Below are 14,393 nucleotides of genomic sequence, written 5' to 3'. Positions count from 1 at the left end.
AAGGCACATTGGCAGCATAAATTTGCATAAACTGCCCCACCTATTGCCTTCCTACTTCCTGTGCTGTAGTTGTTTGTGTAGAGAGAGAGGTCGCAGGCAAGGAAATGTTGTGAGTCGGATACAGGACCCTAAATAGCTGGTGAGAGGTATGTGGTGTTCTAAAAGCATGAAAACTGTATACCTGTGAAATAAAGTGCTTTCGTATGTGTTCTTCTGTGTTTATTGTCCTGTGCATAAAGTTGCACCTTGTGTTTGAAGGTTTAAATTATTTCAGGCTTGCATTGAGGTAGACGTTTCTGAGTAACTTTTATTCTTTTCTTAAAAGCATATACTGTCAGGATGGCCGAGAGGTCTAAGGCGCTGCGTTTAGGCCACAGTCTCCTTTGGAGGCGTGGGTTCGAATCCCACTTCTGACATGCCTTTTGGAGATTTAATCTCCTTTATCAGGTTAACATCTGATGGAAGTTGCATCTGTTGGTCTTCACTTGGCACGTTATTCCGTTCTCCTCTTGTCAAGAGAGATGGGGTTTCTCATATATTTAGGTTCTATAACGTCTTGCTGACAAAGCGCAATCCTTACCAAATGAGCATAGGACCCATGTAAGAGGTCATCTGGAAGAGTCATGCTCTTGTATGCCCTGGCCAGACGGGCCCTGCAAAATTGGAAGAATGCCATTCATCTGGTAGACAACTGGACTCCAGCACACTTACAGCAATTTCCTCAGGGCTTTGATCAGTGGCTGCTTAAATTTGCATACTCCACCCTTTGTTGTGACTTTGAGATCCCTTGTTGAAATTGCTTTAGCCAGCCAAGAGGTGGCTATTGTCTCAATTTCAAAGCAGCTTTGAGCCGTTCAAGTGGCTGGTGAATAGCACTTTCTCTTTGTTCGCCTCAAAGTTCTAAAGAGTTCTCCATAGGTCCTGCTCTGTACAGATTGTTCAAAGATCTGTTGGAAGTGCATATAATAGGATAAATAAATTGAGGGCATTCCTTTTCAGTACCTCACCTGCATGGCTGTCTGGCCTCTGGAATATGCTGGGAAAGCAAGTCAGGATGGCCGAGTGGTCTAAGGCGCTGCGTTCAGGTCGCAGTCTCCTCTGGAGGCGTGGGTTCAAATCCCATTTCTGACAGTCCTGTGTTTACCCTAATTATTTTCTTGAGAAATATGATCATTTCCCTCGCAGTGCCTTATAGGATTGTCTTCTTGGAAGAGTGCAGTGAGTTTTTTTCTTGCTCTAGCCACTATTGCCCTCATCTCTGTGCATTTTTTGGTTCCTAATATCTTTCTCACCCTTTAGATGCAAAAGCAGCATGGGGTCAGGATGGCCGAGTGGTCTAAGGCGCTGCGTTAAGGCCGCAGTCTCTCCTGGAGGCGTGGGTTCGAATCCCACTTCTGACAAAACTTGAATTCAATTTTCTCTCTCAGTTCCTTTAGAATCTCAGCTAAAAATTGGCAATGTAAATAATATCTGAATAAGTACCAAACTTCAGTTTCAACTGCAAATGCATTTGCCCTATTCTATCTTTAACGTTAATGTAATATTCTTCTAGCACTCGTGGTGTTTTATATTTGTTTTGTGGGGTACTTTAAAAATCTTTTTTATGAAAGAAATGGGTTACATTAAGTCTTGTGATGTTTTAGGTTTCCAATAAGGAGGTTTTAAATTTTATGTCACGTCATTTTCAGATGCTTCATTCAAGAGATGTTTCCACTATAGAATGCAGAGCAAGGGCAAAAATACAAGTGATAGAGCGAGTGAGTGAGAAGGAGTGTTGTGGAAGAAGAGAATGAAACAAAGACAGAGTGAGTGAATGGCAGGGAGGCATAGAAGAGGAGTCTAGTAGTGAAGGAGACCTGCTTTTCCCTGCTCTTGACCTCCCACCCATCCCCAAACAACCACAAACATACCTTCTGTGCAAAGTTGGTATGCAGAATTTCACGCCTCAGCAAGTGAGGGTGAGTCCCAGGCCAGGGGCTAAAGAGCAAAAGAGTGCCTGTGCTCAGACTTTCCCTGCTAGGGATAGTTTATCTGGAACAAGGCCTACTCTCTTGTATCCAGCAAGGATCTAGAAATCCTGCATGAATCTGCAAGGCACATTGGCAGCATAAATTTGCATAAACTGCCCCACCTATTGCCTTCCTACTTCCTGTGCTGTAGTTGTTTGTGTAGAGAGAGAGGTCGCAGGCAAGGAAATGTTGTGAGTCGGATACAGGACCCTAAATAGCTGGTGAGAGGTATGTGGTGTTCTAAAAGCATGAAAACTGTATACCTGTGAAATAAAGTGCTTTCGTATGTGTTCTTCTGTGTTTATTGTCCTGTGCATAAAGTTGCACCTTGTGTTTGAAGGTTTAAATTATTTCAGGCTTGCATGGAGGTAGACGTTTCTGAGTAACTTTTATTCATTTCTTAAAAGCCTATACTGTCAGGATGGCCGAGAGGTCTAAGGCGCTGTGTTTAGGCCACAGTCTCCTTTGGAGGCGTGGGTTTGAATCCCACTTCTGACGTTCCTTTTGGAGATTTAATCTCCTTTATCAGGTTAACATCTGATGGAAGTTGCATCTGTTGGTCTTCACTTGGCACGTTATTCCGTTCTCCTCTTGTCAAGAGAGATGGGGTTTCTCATATATTTAGGTTCTATAATGTCTTGCTGACAAAGCGCAATCCTTACCAAATGAGCATAGGACCCATGGAAGAGGTCATCTGGAAGAGTCATGCTCTTGTATGCCCTGGCCAGACGGGCCCTGCAAATTTGGAAGAATGCCATTCATCTGGTAGACAACTGGACTCCAGCACACTTACAGCAATTTCCTCAGGGCTTTGATCAGGGGCTGCTTAAATTTGCATACTCCACCCTATGTTGTGACTTTGAGATCCCTTGTTGAAATTGCTTTAGCCAGCCAAGAGGTGGCTATTGTCTCAATTTCAAAGCAGTTTTGAGCCGTTCAAGTGGCTGGTGAATAGCACTTTCTCTTTGTTCGCCTCAAAGTTCTAAAGAGTTCTCCATAGGTCCTGCTCTGTACAGATTGTTCAAAGATCTGTTGGAAGTGCATATAATAGGATAAATAAATTGAGGGCATTCCTTTTCAGTACCTCACCTGCATGGCTGTCTGGCCTCTGGAAGATGCTGGGAAAGCAAGTCAGGATGGCCGAGTGGTCTAAGGCGCTGCGTTCAGGTCGCAGTCTCCTCTGGAGGCGTGGGTTCAAATCCCACTTCTGACAGTCCTGTGTTTACTCTAATTATTTTCTTGAGAAATATGATCATTTCCCTCGCAGTGGCTTATAGGATTGTCTTCTTGGAAGAGTGCAGTGAGTTTTTTTCTTGCTCTAGCCACTATTGCCCTCAGCTCTGTGCATTTTTTGGTTCCTAATATCTTTCTCACCCTTTAGAAGAAAAAGCAGCATGGGGTCAGGATGGCCGAGTGGTCTAAGGCGCTGCGTTAAGGCCGCAGTCTCTCCTGGAGGCGTGGGTTTGAATCCCACTTCTGACAAAACTTGAATTCCATTTTCTCTCTCAGTTCCTTTAGAATCTCAGCTAAAAATTTGCAATGAAAATAATATCTGAATAAGTACCAAACTTCAGTTTCAACTGCAAATGCATTTGCCCTATTCTATCTTTAACGTTAATGTAATATTCTTCTAGCACTCGTGGTGTTTTATATTTCTTTTGTGGGGTACTTTAAAAATCTTTTTTATGAAAGAAATGGGTTACATTAAGTCTTGTGATGTTTTAGGTTTCCAATAAGGAGGTTTTAAATTTTATGTCACGTCATTTTCAGATGCTTCATTCAAGAGATGTTTCCACTATAGAATGCAGAGCAAGGGCAAAAATACAAGTGATAGAGCGAGTGAGTGAGAGAGAAGGAGTGTTGTGGAAGGAGAGAATGAAACAAAGACAGAGTGAGTGAACGGCAGGGAGGCATAGAAGAGTAGTCTAGTAGTGAAGGAGACCTGCTTTTCCCTGCTCTTGACCTCCCACCCATCCCCAAACAACCACAAACATACCTTCTGTGCAAAGTTGGCATGCAGAATTTCACGCCTCAGCAAGTGAGGGTGAGTCCCAGGCCAGGGGCTAAAGAGCAAAAGAGTGCCTGTGCTCAGACTTTCCCTGCTAGGGATAGTTTATCTGGAACAAGGCCTACTCTCTTGTATCCAGCAAGGATCTAGAAATCCTGCATGAATCTGCAAGGCACATTGGCAGCATAAATTTGCATAAACTGCCCCACCTATTGCCTTCCTACTTCCTGTGCTGTAGTTGTTTGTGTAGAGAGAGAGGTCGCAGGCAAGGAAATGTTGTTAGTCGGATACAGGACCCTAAATAGCTGGTGAGAGGTATGTGGTGTTCTAAAAGCATGAAAACTGTATACCTGTGAAATAAAGTGCTTTCGTATGTGTTCTTCTGTGTTTATTGTCCTGTGCATAAAGTTGCACCTTGTGTTTGAAGGTTTAAATTTTTTCAGGCATGCATTGAGGTAGACGTTTCTGAGTAACTTTTATTCATTTCTTAAAAGCATATACTGTCAGGATGGCCGAGAGGTCTAAGGCGCTGTGTTTAGGCCACAGTCTCCTTTGGAGGCGTGGGTTCGAATCCCACTTCTGACATGCCTTTTGGAGATTTAATCTCCTTTATCAGGTTAACATCTGATGGAAGTTGCATCTGTTGGTCTTCACTTGGCACGTTATTCCGTTCTCCTCTTGTCAAGAGAGATGGGGTTTCTCATATATTTAGGTTCTATAACGTCTTGCTGACAAAGCGCAATCCTTACCAAATGAGCATAGGACCCATGTAAGAGGTCATCTGGAAGAGTCATGCTCTTGTATGCCCTGGCCAGACGGGCCCAGCAAATTTGGAAGAATGCCATTCATCTGGTAGACAACTGGACTCCAGCACACTTACAGCAATTTCCTCAGGGCTTTGATCAGGGGCTGCTTAAATTTGCATACACCACCCTATGTTGTGACTTTGAGATCCCTTGTTGAAATTGCTTTAGCCAGCCAAGAGGTGGCTATTGTCTCAATTTCAAAGCAGCTTTGAGCCGTTCAAGTGGCTGGTGAATAGCACTTTCTCTTTGTTCGCCTCAAAGTTCTAAAGAGTTCTCCATAGGTCCTGCTCTGTACAGATTGTTCAAAGATCTGTTGGAAGTGCATATAATAGGATAAATAAATTGAGGGCATTCCTTTTCAGTACCTCACCTGCATGGCTGTCTGGCCTCTGGAAGATGCTGGGAAAGCAAGTCAGGATGGCCTAGTGGTCTAAGGCGCTGCGTTCAGGTCGCAGTCTCCTCTGGAGACGTGGGTTCAAATCCCACTTCTGACAGTCCTGTGTTTACTCTAATTATTTTCTTGAGAAATATGATCATTTCCCTCGCAGTGGCTTATAGGATTGTCTTCTTGGAAGAGTGCAGTGAGTTTTTTTCTTGCTCTAGCCACTATTGCCCTCAGCTCTGTGCATTTTTTGGTTCCTAATATCTTTCTCACCCTTTAGATGAAAAAGCAGCATGGGGTCAGGATGGCCGAGTGGTCTAAGGCGCTGCGTTAAGGCCGCAGTCTCTCCTGGAGGCGTGGGTTCGAATCCCACTTCTGACAAAACTTGAATTCCATTTTCTCTCTCAGTTCCTTTAGAATCTCAGCTAAAAATTGGCAATGTAAATAATATCTGAATAAGTACCAAACTTCAGTTTCAACTGCAAATGCATTTGCCCTATTCTATCTTTACCGTTAATGTAATATTCTTCTAGCACTCGTGGTGTTTTATATTTGTTTTGTGGGGTACTTTAAAAATCTTTTTTATGACAGAAATGGGTTACATTAAGTCTTGTGATGTTTTAGGTTTCCAATAAGGAGGTTTTAAATTTTATGTCACGTCATTTTCAGATGCTTCATTCAAGAGATGTTTCCACTATAGAATGCAGAGCAAGGGCAAAAATACAAGTGATAGAGCGAGTGAGTGAGAAGGAGTGTTGTGGAAGGAGAGAATGAAACAAAGACAGAGTGAGTGAATGGCAGGGAGGCATAGAAGAGGAGTCTAGTAGTGAAGGAGACCTGCTTTTCCCTGCTCTTGACCTCCCACCCATCCCCCAAACAACCACAAACATACCTTCTGTGCAAAGTTGGTATGCAGAATTTCACGCCTCAGCAAGTGAGGGTGAGTCCCAGGCCAGGGGCTAAAGAGCAAAAGAGTGCCGGTGCTCAGACTTTCCCTGCTAGGGATAGTTTATCTGGAACAAGGCCTACTCTCTTGTATCCAGCAAGGATCTAGAAATCCTGCATGAATCTGCAAGGCACATTGGCAGCATAAATTTGCATAAACTGCCCCACCTATTGCCTTCCTACTTCCTGTGCTGTAGTTGTTTGTGTAGAGAGAGAGGTCGCAGGCAAGGAAATGTTGTGAGTCGGATACAGGACCCTAAATAGCTGGTGAGAGGTATGTGGTGTTCTAAAAGCATGAAAACTGTATACCTGTGAAATAAAGTGCTTTCGTATGTGTTCTTCTGTGTTTATTGTCCTGTGCATAAAGTTGCACCTTGTGTTTGAAGGTTTAAATTATTTCAGGCTTGCATTGAGGTAGACGTTTCTGAGTAACTTTTATTCTTTTCTTAAAAGCATATACTGTCAGGATGGCCGAGAGGTCTAAGGCGCTGCGTTTAGGCCACAGTCTCCTTTGGAGGCGTGGGTTCGAATCCCACTTCTGACATGCCTTTTGGAGATTTAATCTCCTTTATCAGGTTAACATCTGATGGAAGTTGCATCTGTTGGTCTTCACTTGGCACGTTATTCCGTTCTCCTCTTGTCAAGAGAGATGGGGTTTCTCATATATTTAGGTTCTATAACGTCTTGCTGACAAAGCGCAATCCTTACCAAATGAGCATAGGACCCATGTAAGAGGTCATCTGGAAGAGTCATGCTCTTGTATGCCCTGGCCAGACGGGCCCTGCAAAATTGGAAGAATGCCATTCATCTGGTAGACAACTGGACTCCAGCACACTTACAGCAATTTCCTCAGGGCTTTGATCAGTGGCTGCTTAAATTTGCATACTCCACCCTTTGTTGTGACTTTGAGATCCCTTGTTGAAATTGCTTTAGCCAGCCAAGAGGTGGCTATTGTCTCAATTTCAAAGCAGCTTTGAGCCGTTCAAGTGGCTGGTGAATAGCACTTTCTCTTTGTTCGCCTCAAAGTTCTAAAGAGTTCTCCATAGGTCCTGCTCTGTACAGATTGTTCAAAGATCTGTTGGAAGTGCATATAATAGGATAAATAAATTGAGGGCATTCCTTTTCAGTACCTCACCTGCATGGCTGTCTGGCCTCTGGAATATGCTGGGAAAGCAAGTCAGGATGGCCGAGTGGTCTAAGGCGCTGCGTTCAGGTCGCAGTCTCCTCTGGAGGCGTGGGTTCAAATCCCATTTCTGACAGTCCTGTGTTTACCCTAATTATTTTCTTGAGAAATATGATCATTTCCCTCGCAGTGCCTTATAGGATTGTCTTCTTGGAAGAGTGCAGTGAGTTTTTTTCTTGCTCTAGCCACTATTGCCCTCATCTCTGTGCATTTTTTGGTTCCTAATATCTTTCTCACCCTTTAGATGCAAAAGCAGCATGGGGTCAGGATGGCCGAGTGGTCTAAGGCGCTGCGTTAAGGCCGCAGTCTCTCCTGGAGGCGTGGGTTCGAATCCCACTTCTGACAAAACTTGAATTCAATTTTCTCTCTCAGTTCCTTTAGAATCTCAGCTAAAAATTGGCAATGTAAATAATATCTGAATAAGTACCAAACTTCAGTTTCAACTGCAAATGCATTTGCCCTATTCTATCTTTAACGTTAATGTAATATTCTTCTAGCACTCGTGGTGTTTTATATTTGTTTTGTGGGGTACTTTAAAAATCTTTTTTATGAAAGAAATGGGTTACATTAAGTCTTGTGATGTTTTAGGTTTCCAATAAGGAGGTTTTAAATTTTATGTCACGTCATTTTCAGATGCTTCATTCAAGAGATGTTTCCACTATAGAATGCAGAGCAAGGGCAAAAATACAAGTGATAGAGCGAGTGAGTGAGAAGGAGTGTTGTGGAAGAAGAGAATGAAACAAAGACAGAGTGAGTGAATGGCAGGGAGGCATAGAAGAGGAGTCTAGTAGTGAAGGAGACCTGCTTTTCCCTGCTCTTGACCTCCCACCCATCCCCAAACAACCACAAACATACCTTCTGTGCAAAGTTGGTATGCAGAATTTCACGCCTCAGCAAGTGAGGGTGAGTCCCAGGCCAGGGGCTAAAGAGCAAAAGAGTGCCTGTGCTCAGACTTTCCCTGCTAGGGATAGTTTATCTGGAACAAGGCCTACTCTCTTGTATCCAGCAAGGATCTAGAAATCCTGCATGAATCTGCAAGGCACATTGGCAGCATAAATTTGCATAAACTGCCCCACCTATTGCCTTCCTACTTCCTGTGCTGTAGTTGTTTGTGTAGAGAGAGAGGTCGCAGGCAAGGAAATGTTGTGAGTCGGATACAGGACCCTAAATAGCTGGTGAGAGGTATGTGGTGTTCTAAAAGCATGAAAACTGTATACCTGTGAAATAAAGTGCTTTCGTATGTGTTCTTCTGTGTTTATTGTCCTGTGCATAAAGTTGCACCTTGTGTTTGAAGGTTTAAATTATTTCAGGCTTGCATGGAGGTAGACGTTTCTGAGTAACTTTTATTCATTTCTTAAAAGCCTATACTGTCAGGATGGCCGAGAGGTCTAAGGCGCTGTGTTTAGGCCACAGTCTCCTTTGGAGGCGTGGGTTTGAATCCCACTTCTGACGTTCCTTTTGGAGATTTAATCTCCTTTATCAGGTTAACATCTGATGGAAGTTGCATCTGTTGGTCTTCACTTGGCACGTTATTCCGTTCTCCTCTTGTCAAGAGAGATGGGGTTTCTCATATATTTAGGTTCTATAATGTCTTGCTGACAAAGCGCAATCCTTACCAAATGAGCATAGGACCCATGGAAGAGGTCATCTGGAAGAGTCATGCTCTTGTATGCCCTGGCCAGACGGGCCCTGCAAATTTGGAAGAATGCCATTCATCTGGTAGACAACTGGACTCCAGCACACTTACAGCAATTTCCTCAGGGCTTTGATCAGGGGCTGCTTAAATTTGCATACTCCACCCTATGTTGTGACTTTGAGATCCCTTGTTGAAATTGCTTTAGCCAGCCAAGAGGTGGCTATTGTCTCAATTTCAAAGCAGTTTTGAGCCGTTCAAGTGGCTGGTGAATAGCACTTTCTCTTTGTTCGCCTCAAAGTTCTAAAGAGTTCTCCATAGGTCCTGCTCTGTACAGATTGTTCAAAGATCTGTTGGAAGTGCATATAATAGGATAAATAAATTGAGGGCATTCCTTTTCAGTACCTCACCTGCATGGCTGTCTGGCCTCTGGAAGATGCTGGGAAAGCAAGTCAGGATGGCCGAGTGGTCTAAGGCGCTGCGTTCAGGTCGCAGTCTCCTCTGGAGGCGTGGGTTCAAATCCCACTTCTGACAGTCCTGTGTTTACTCTAATTATTTTCTTGAGAAATATGATCATTTCCCTCGCAGTGGCTTATAGGATTGTCTTCTTGGAAGAGTGCAGTGAGTTTTTTTCTTGCTCTAGCCACTATTGCCCTCAGCTCTGTGCATTTTTTGGTTCCTAATATCTTTCTCACCCTTTAGAAGAAAAAGCAGCATGGGGTCAGGATGGCAGAGTGGTCTAAGGCGCTGCGTTAAGGCCGCAGTCTCTCCTGGAGGCGTGGGTTTGAATCCCACTTCTGACAAAACTTGAATTCCATTTTCTCTCTCAGTTCCTTTAGAATCTCAGCTAAAAATTTGCAATGAAAATAATATCTGAATAAGTACCAAACTTCAGTTTCAACTGCAAATGCATTTGCCCTATTCTATCTTTAACGTTAATGTAATATTCTTCTAGCACTCGTGGTGTTTTATATTTCTTTTGTGGGGTACTTTAAAAATCTTTTTTATGAAAGAAATGGGTTACATTAAGTCTTGTGATGTTTTAGGTTTCCAATAAGGAGGTTTTAAATTTTATGTCACGTCATTTTCAGATGCTTCATTCAAGAGATGTTTCCACTATAGAATGCAGAGCAAGGGCAAAAATACAAGTGATAGAGCGAGTGAGTGAGAGAGAAGGAGTGTTGTGGAAGGAGAGAATGAAACAAAGACAGAGTGAGTGAACGGCAGGGAGGCATAGAAGAGTAGTCTAGTAGTGAAGGAGACCTGCTTTTCCCTGCTCTTGACCTCCCACCCATCCCCAAACAACCACAAACATACCTTCTGTGCAAAGTTGGCATGCAGAATTTCACGCCTCAGCAAGTGAGGGTGAGTCCCAGGCCAGGGGCTAAAGAGCAAAAGAGTGCCTGTGCTCAGACTTTCCCTGCTAGGGATAGTTTATCTGGAACAAGGCCTACTCTCTTGTATCCAGCAAGGATCTAGAAATCCTGCATGAATCTGCAAGGCACATTGGCAGCATAAATTTGCATAAACTGCCCCACCTATTGCCTTCCTACTTCCTGTGCTGTAGTTGTTTGTGTAGAGAGAGAGGTCGCAGGCAAGGAAATGTTGTTAGTCGGATACAGGACCCTAAATAGCTGGTGAGAGGTATGTGGTGTTCTAAAAGCATGAAAACTGTATACCTGTGAAATAAAGTGCTTTCGTATGTGTTCTTCTGTGTTTATTGTCCTGTGCATAAAGTTGCACCTTGTGTTTGAAGGTTTAAATTTTTTCAGGCATGCATTGAGGTAGACGTTTCTGAGTAACTTTTATTCATTTCTTAAAAGCATATACTGTCAGGATGGCCGAGAGGTCTAAGGCGCTGTGTTTAGGCCACAGTCTCCTTTGGAGGCGTGGGTTCGAATCCCACTTCTGACATGCCTTTTGGAGATTTAATCTCCTTTATCAGGTTAACATCTGATGGAAGTTGCATCTGTTGGTCTTCACTTGGCACGTTATTCCGTTCTCCTCTTGTCAAGAGAGATGGGGTTTCTCATATATTTAGGTTCTATAACGTCTTGCTGACAAAGCGCAATCCTTACCAAATGAGCATAGGACCCATGTAAGAGGTCATCTGGAAGAGTCATGCTCTTGTATGCCCTGGCCAGACGGGCCCAGCAAATTTGGAAGAATGCCATTCATCTGGTAGACAACTGGACTCCAGCACACTTACAGCAATTTCCTCAGGGCTTTGATCAGGGGCTGCTTAAATTTGCATACACCACCCTATGTTGTGACTTTGAGATCCCTTGTTGAAATTGCTTTAGCCAGCCAAGAGGTGGCTATTGTCTCAATTTCAAAGCAGCTTTGAGCCGTTCAAGTGGCTGGTGAATAGCACTTTCTCTTTGTTCGCCTCAAAGTTCTAAAGAGTTCTCCATAGGTCCTGCTCTGTACAGATTGTTCAAAGATCTGTTGGAAGTGCATATAATAGGATAAATAAATTGAGGGCATTCCTTTTCAGTACCTCACCTGCATGGCTGTCTGGCCTCTGGAATATGCTGGGAAAGCAAGTCAGGATGGCCGAGTGGTCTAAGGCGCTGCGTTCAGGTCGCAGTCTCCTCTGGAGGCGTGGGTTCAAATCCCACTTCTGACAGTCCTGTGTTTACTCTAATTTTTTTCTTGAGAAATATGATCATTTCCCTCGCAGTGGCTTATAGGATTGTCTTCTTGGAAGAGTGCAGTGAGTTTTTTTCTTGCTCTAGCCACTATTGGCCTAAGCTCTGTGCATTTTTTGGTTCCTAATATCTTTCTCACCCTTTAGATGAAAAAGCAGCATGGGGTCAGGATGGCTGAGTGGTCTAAGACGCTGCGTTAAGGCCGCAGTCTCTCCTGGAGGCGTGGGTTCGAATCCCACTTCTGACAAAACTTGAATTCCATTTTCTCTCTCAGTTCCTTTAGAATCTCAGCTAAAAATTGGCAATGTAAATAATATCTGAATAAGTACCAAACTTCAGTTTCAACTGCAAATGCATTTGCCCTATTCTATCTTTAACGTTAATGTAATATTCTTCTAGCACTCGTGGTGTTTTATATTTCTTTTGTGGGGTACTTTAAAAATCTTTTTTATGAAAGAAATGGGTTACATTAAGTCTTGTGATGTTTTAGGTTTCCAATAAGGAGGTTTTAAATTTTATGTCACGTCATTTTCAGATGCTTCATTCAAGAGATGTTTCCACTATAGAATGCAGAGCAAGGGCAAAAATACAAGTGATAGAGCGAGTGAGTGAGAAGGAGTGTTGTGGAAGGAGAGAATGAAACAAAGACAGAGTGAGTGAACGGCAGGGAGGCATAGAAGAGTAGTCTAGTAGTGAAGGAGACCTGCTTTTCCCTGCTCTTGACCTCCCACCCATCCCCAAACAACCACAAACATACCTTCTGTGCAAAGTTGGTATGCACAATTTCACGCCTCAGCAAGTGAGGGTGAGTCCCAGGCCAGGGGCTAAAGAGCAAAAGAGTGCCTGTGCTCAGACTTTCCCTGCTAGGGATAGTTTATCTGGAACAAGGCCTACTCTCTTGTATCCAGCAAGGATCTGCAAGGTACATTGGCAGCATACATTTGCATAAACTGCCCCACCTATTGATTCCTATTTCCTGTGCTGTAGTTGTTTGTGTAGAGAGAGAGGTCGCAGGCAAGGAAATGTTGTGAGTCGGATACAGGACCCTAAATAGCTGGTGAGAGGTATGTGGTGTTCTAAAAGCATGAAAACTGTATACCTGTGAAATAAAGTGCTTTCGTATGTGTTCTTCTGTGTTTATTGTCCTGTGCATAAAGTTGCACCTTGTGTATGAAGGTTTAAATTATTTCAGGCTTGCATGGAGGTAGACGTTTCTGAGTAACTTTTATTCATTTCTTAAAATCCTATACTGTCAGGATGGCCGAGAGGTTTATGGCGCTGTGTTTAGGCCACAGTCTCCTTTGGAGGCGTGGGTTCGAATCCCACTTCTGACATGCCTTTTGGAGATTTAATCTCCTTTATCAGGTTAACATCTGATGGAAGTTGCATCTGTTGGTCTTCACCTGGCACGTTATTCCGTTCTCCTCTTGTCAAGAGAGATGGGGTTTCTCATATATTTAGGTTCTATAACGTCTTGCTGACAAAGCGCAATCCTTACCAAATGAGCATAGGACCCATGTAAGAGGTCATCTGGAAGAGTCATGCTCTTGTATGCCCTGCCCAGACGGGCCCAGCAAATTTGGAAGAATGCCTTGCATCTGGTAGACAACTGGACTCCAGCACACTTACAGCAATTTCCTCAGGGCTTTGATCAGGGGCTGCTTAAATTTGCATACTCCACCCTATGTTGTGACTTTGAGATCCCTTGTTGAAATTGCTTTAGCCAGCCAAGAGGTGGCTATTGTCTCAATTTCAAAGCAGCTTTGAGCCGTTCAAGTGGCTGGTGAATAGCACTTTCTCTTTGTTCGCCTCAAAGTTCTAAAGAGTTCTCCATAGGTCCTGCTCTGTACAGATTGTTCAAAGATCTGTTGGAAGTGCATATAATAGGATAAATAAATTGAGGGCATTCCTTTTCAGTACCTCACCTGCATGGCTGTCTGGCCTCTGGAAGATGCTGGGAAAGCAAGTCAGGATGGCCGAGTGGTCTAAGGCGCTGCCTTCAGGTTGCAGTCTCCTCTGGAGGCGGGGGTTCAAATCCCACTTCTGACAGTCCTGTGTTTACTCTAATTTTTTTCTTGAGAAATATGATCATTTCCCTCGCAGTGGCTTATAGGATTGTCTTCTTGGAAGAGTGCAGTGAGTTTTTTTCTTGCTCTAGCCACTATTGCCCTAAGCTCTGTGCATTTTTTGGTTCCTAATATCTTTCTCACCCTTTAGATGCAAAAGCAGCATGGGGTCAGGATGGCCGAGTGGTCTAAGGCGCTGCGTTAAGGCCGCAGTCTCTCCTGGAGGCATGGGTTCAAATCCCACTTCTGACAAAACTTGAATTCCATTTTCTCTCTCAGTTCCTTTAGAATCTCAGCTAAAAATTGGCAATGTAAATAATATCTGAATAAGTACCACACTTCAGTTTCAACTGCAAATGCATTTGCCCTATTCTATCTTTAACGTTAATGTAATATTCTTCTAGCACTCGTGGTGTTTTATATTTGTTTTGTGGGGTACTTTAAAAATCTTTTTTATGACAGAAATGGGTTACATTAAGTCTTGTGATGTTTTAGGTTTCCAATAAGGAGGTTTTAAATTTTATGTCACGTCATTTTCAGATGCTTCATTCAAGAGATGTTTCCACTATAGAATGCAGAGCAAGGGCAAAAATACAAGTGATAGAGCGAGTGAGTGAGAAGGAGTGTTGTGGAAGGAGAGAATGAAACAAAGACAGAGTGAGTGAATGGCAGGGAGGCATAGAAGAGGAGTCTAGTAGTGAAGGAGACCT

General features: G+C 43.3%; 18 non-coding genes across 18 annotated transcripts; all 18 read left to right on the top strand.

The window, feature by feature from the left end:
• Positions 1-333: 333 nt before the first annotated feature.
• On the top strand, positions 334-416 carry TRNAL-UAG (transfer RNA leucine (anticodon UAG)). The gene has a single exon. It is a non-coding gene; the product is annotated as a tRNA-Leu (tRNA).
• A 632-nt stretch (positions 417-1,048) lies between these two features.
• Positions 1,049-1,131, top strand: TRNAL-CAG (transfer RNA leucine (anticodon CAG)). Its single transcript has one exon. It is a non-coding gene; the product is annotated as a tRNA-Leu (tRNA).
• A 186-nt stretch (positions 1,132-1,317) lies between these two features.
• On the top strand, positions 1,318-1,400 carry TRNAL-AAG (transfer RNA leucine (anticodon AAG)). The gene has a single exon. It is a non-coding gene; the product is annotated as a tRNA-Leu (tRNA).
• A 1,024-nt stretch (positions 1,401-2,424) lies between these two features.
• On the top strand, positions 2,425-2,507 carry TRNAL-UAG (transfer RNA leucine (anticodon UAG)). Its single transcript has one exon. It is a non-coding gene; the product is annotated as a tRNA-Leu (tRNA).
• A 632-nt stretch (positions 2,508-3,139) lies between these two features.
• Positions 3,140-3,222, top strand: TRNAL-CAG (transfer RNA leucine (anticodon CAG)). The gene has a single exon. It is a non-coding gene; the product is annotated as a tRNA-Leu (tRNA).
• A 186-nt stretch (positions 3,223-3,408) lies between these two features.
• TRNAL-AAG (transfer RNA leucine (anticodon AAG)) lies at positions 3,409-3,491 on the top strand. The gene has a single exon. It is a non-coding gene; the product is annotated as a tRNA-Leu (tRNA).
• Positions 3,492-4,519: 1,028 nt separating this feature from the next.
• Positions 4,520-4,602, top strand: TRNAL-UAG (transfer RNA leucine (anticodon UAG)). The gene has a single exon. It is a non-coding gene; the product is annotated as a tRNA-Leu (tRNA).
• Positions 4,603-5,234: 632 nt separating this feature from the next.
• Positions 5,235-5,317, top strand: TRNAL-CAG (transfer RNA leucine (anticodon CAG)). Its single transcript has one exon. It is a non-coding gene; the product is annotated as a tRNA-Leu (tRNA).
• Positions 5,318-5,503: 186 nt separating this feature from the next.
• On the top strand, positions 5,504-5,586 carry TRNAL-AAG (transfer RNA leucine (anticodon AAG)). The gene has a single exon. It is a non-coding gene; the product is annotated as a tRNA-Leu (tRNA).
• A 1,025-nt stretch (positions 5,587-6,611) lies between these two features.
• Positions 6,612-6,694, top strand: TRNAL-UAG (transfer RNA leucine (anticodon UAG)). Its single transcript has one exon. It is a non-coding gene; the product is annotated as a tRNA-Leu (tRNA).
• A 632-nt stretch (positions 6,695-7,326) lies between these two features.
• TRNAL-CAG (transfer RNA leucine (anticodon CAG)) lies at positions 7,327-7,409 on the top strand. The gene has a single exon. It is a non-coding gene; the product is annotated as a tRNA-Leu (tRNA).
• Positions 7,410-7,595: 186 nt separating this feature from the next.
• Positions 7,596-7,678, top strand: TRNAL-AAG (transfer RNA leucine (anticodon AAG)). The gene has a single exon. It is a non-coding gene; the product is annotated as a tRNA-Leu (tRNA).
• A 1,024-nt stretch (positions 7,679-8,702) lies between these two features.
• On the top strand, positions 8,703-8,785 carry TRNAL-UAG (transfer RNA leucine (anticodon UAG)). The gene has a single exon. It is a non-coding gene; the product is annotated as a tRNA-Leu (tRNA).
• Positions 8,786-9,417: 632 nt separating this feature from the next.
• Positions 9,418-9,500, top strand: TRNAL-CAG (transfer RNA leucine (anticodon CAG)). The gene has a single exon. It is a non-coding gene; the product is annotated as a tRNA-Leu (tRNA).
• Positions 9,501-10,797: 1,297 nt separating this feature from the next.
• Positions 10,798-10,880, top strand: TRNAL-UAG (transfer RNA leucine (anticodon UAG)). The gene has a single exon. It is a non-coding gene; the product is annotated as a tRNA-Leu (tRNA).
• Positions 10,881-11,512: 632 nt separating this feature from the next.
• Positions 11,513-11,595, top strand: TRNAL-CAG (transfer RNA leucine (anticodon CAG)). Its single transcript has one exon. It is a non-coding gene; the product is annotated as a tRNA-Leu (tRNA).
• A 1,273-nt stretch (positions 11,596-12,868) lies between these two features.
• On the top strand, positions 12,869-12,951 carry TRNAL-UAG (transfer RNA leucine (anticodon UAG)). Its single transcript has one exon. It is a non-coding gene; the product is annotated as a tRNA-Leu (tRNA).
• A 901-nt stretch (positions 12,952-13,852) lies between these two features.
• Positions 13,853-13,935, top strand: TRNAL-AAG (transfer RNA leucine (anticodon AAG)). Its single transcript has one exon. It is a non-coding gene; the product is annotated as a tRNA-Leu (tRNA).
• The last annotated feature ends 458 nt before the right edge of the window (positions 13,936-14,393 follow it).

Source organism: Triturus cristatus, chromosome 6 (genome assembly GCF_964204655.1).
Source record: "Triturus cristatus chromosome 6, aTriCri1.1, whole genome shotgun sequence".
NCBI classification, from domain to species: Eukaryota; Metazoa; Chordata; class Amphibia; order Caudata; family Salamandridae; genus Triturus; species Triturus cristatus.
Note: the sequence above shows the minus strand (reverse complement) of the source record. Positions and strands in the feature narration are given on the sequence as shown.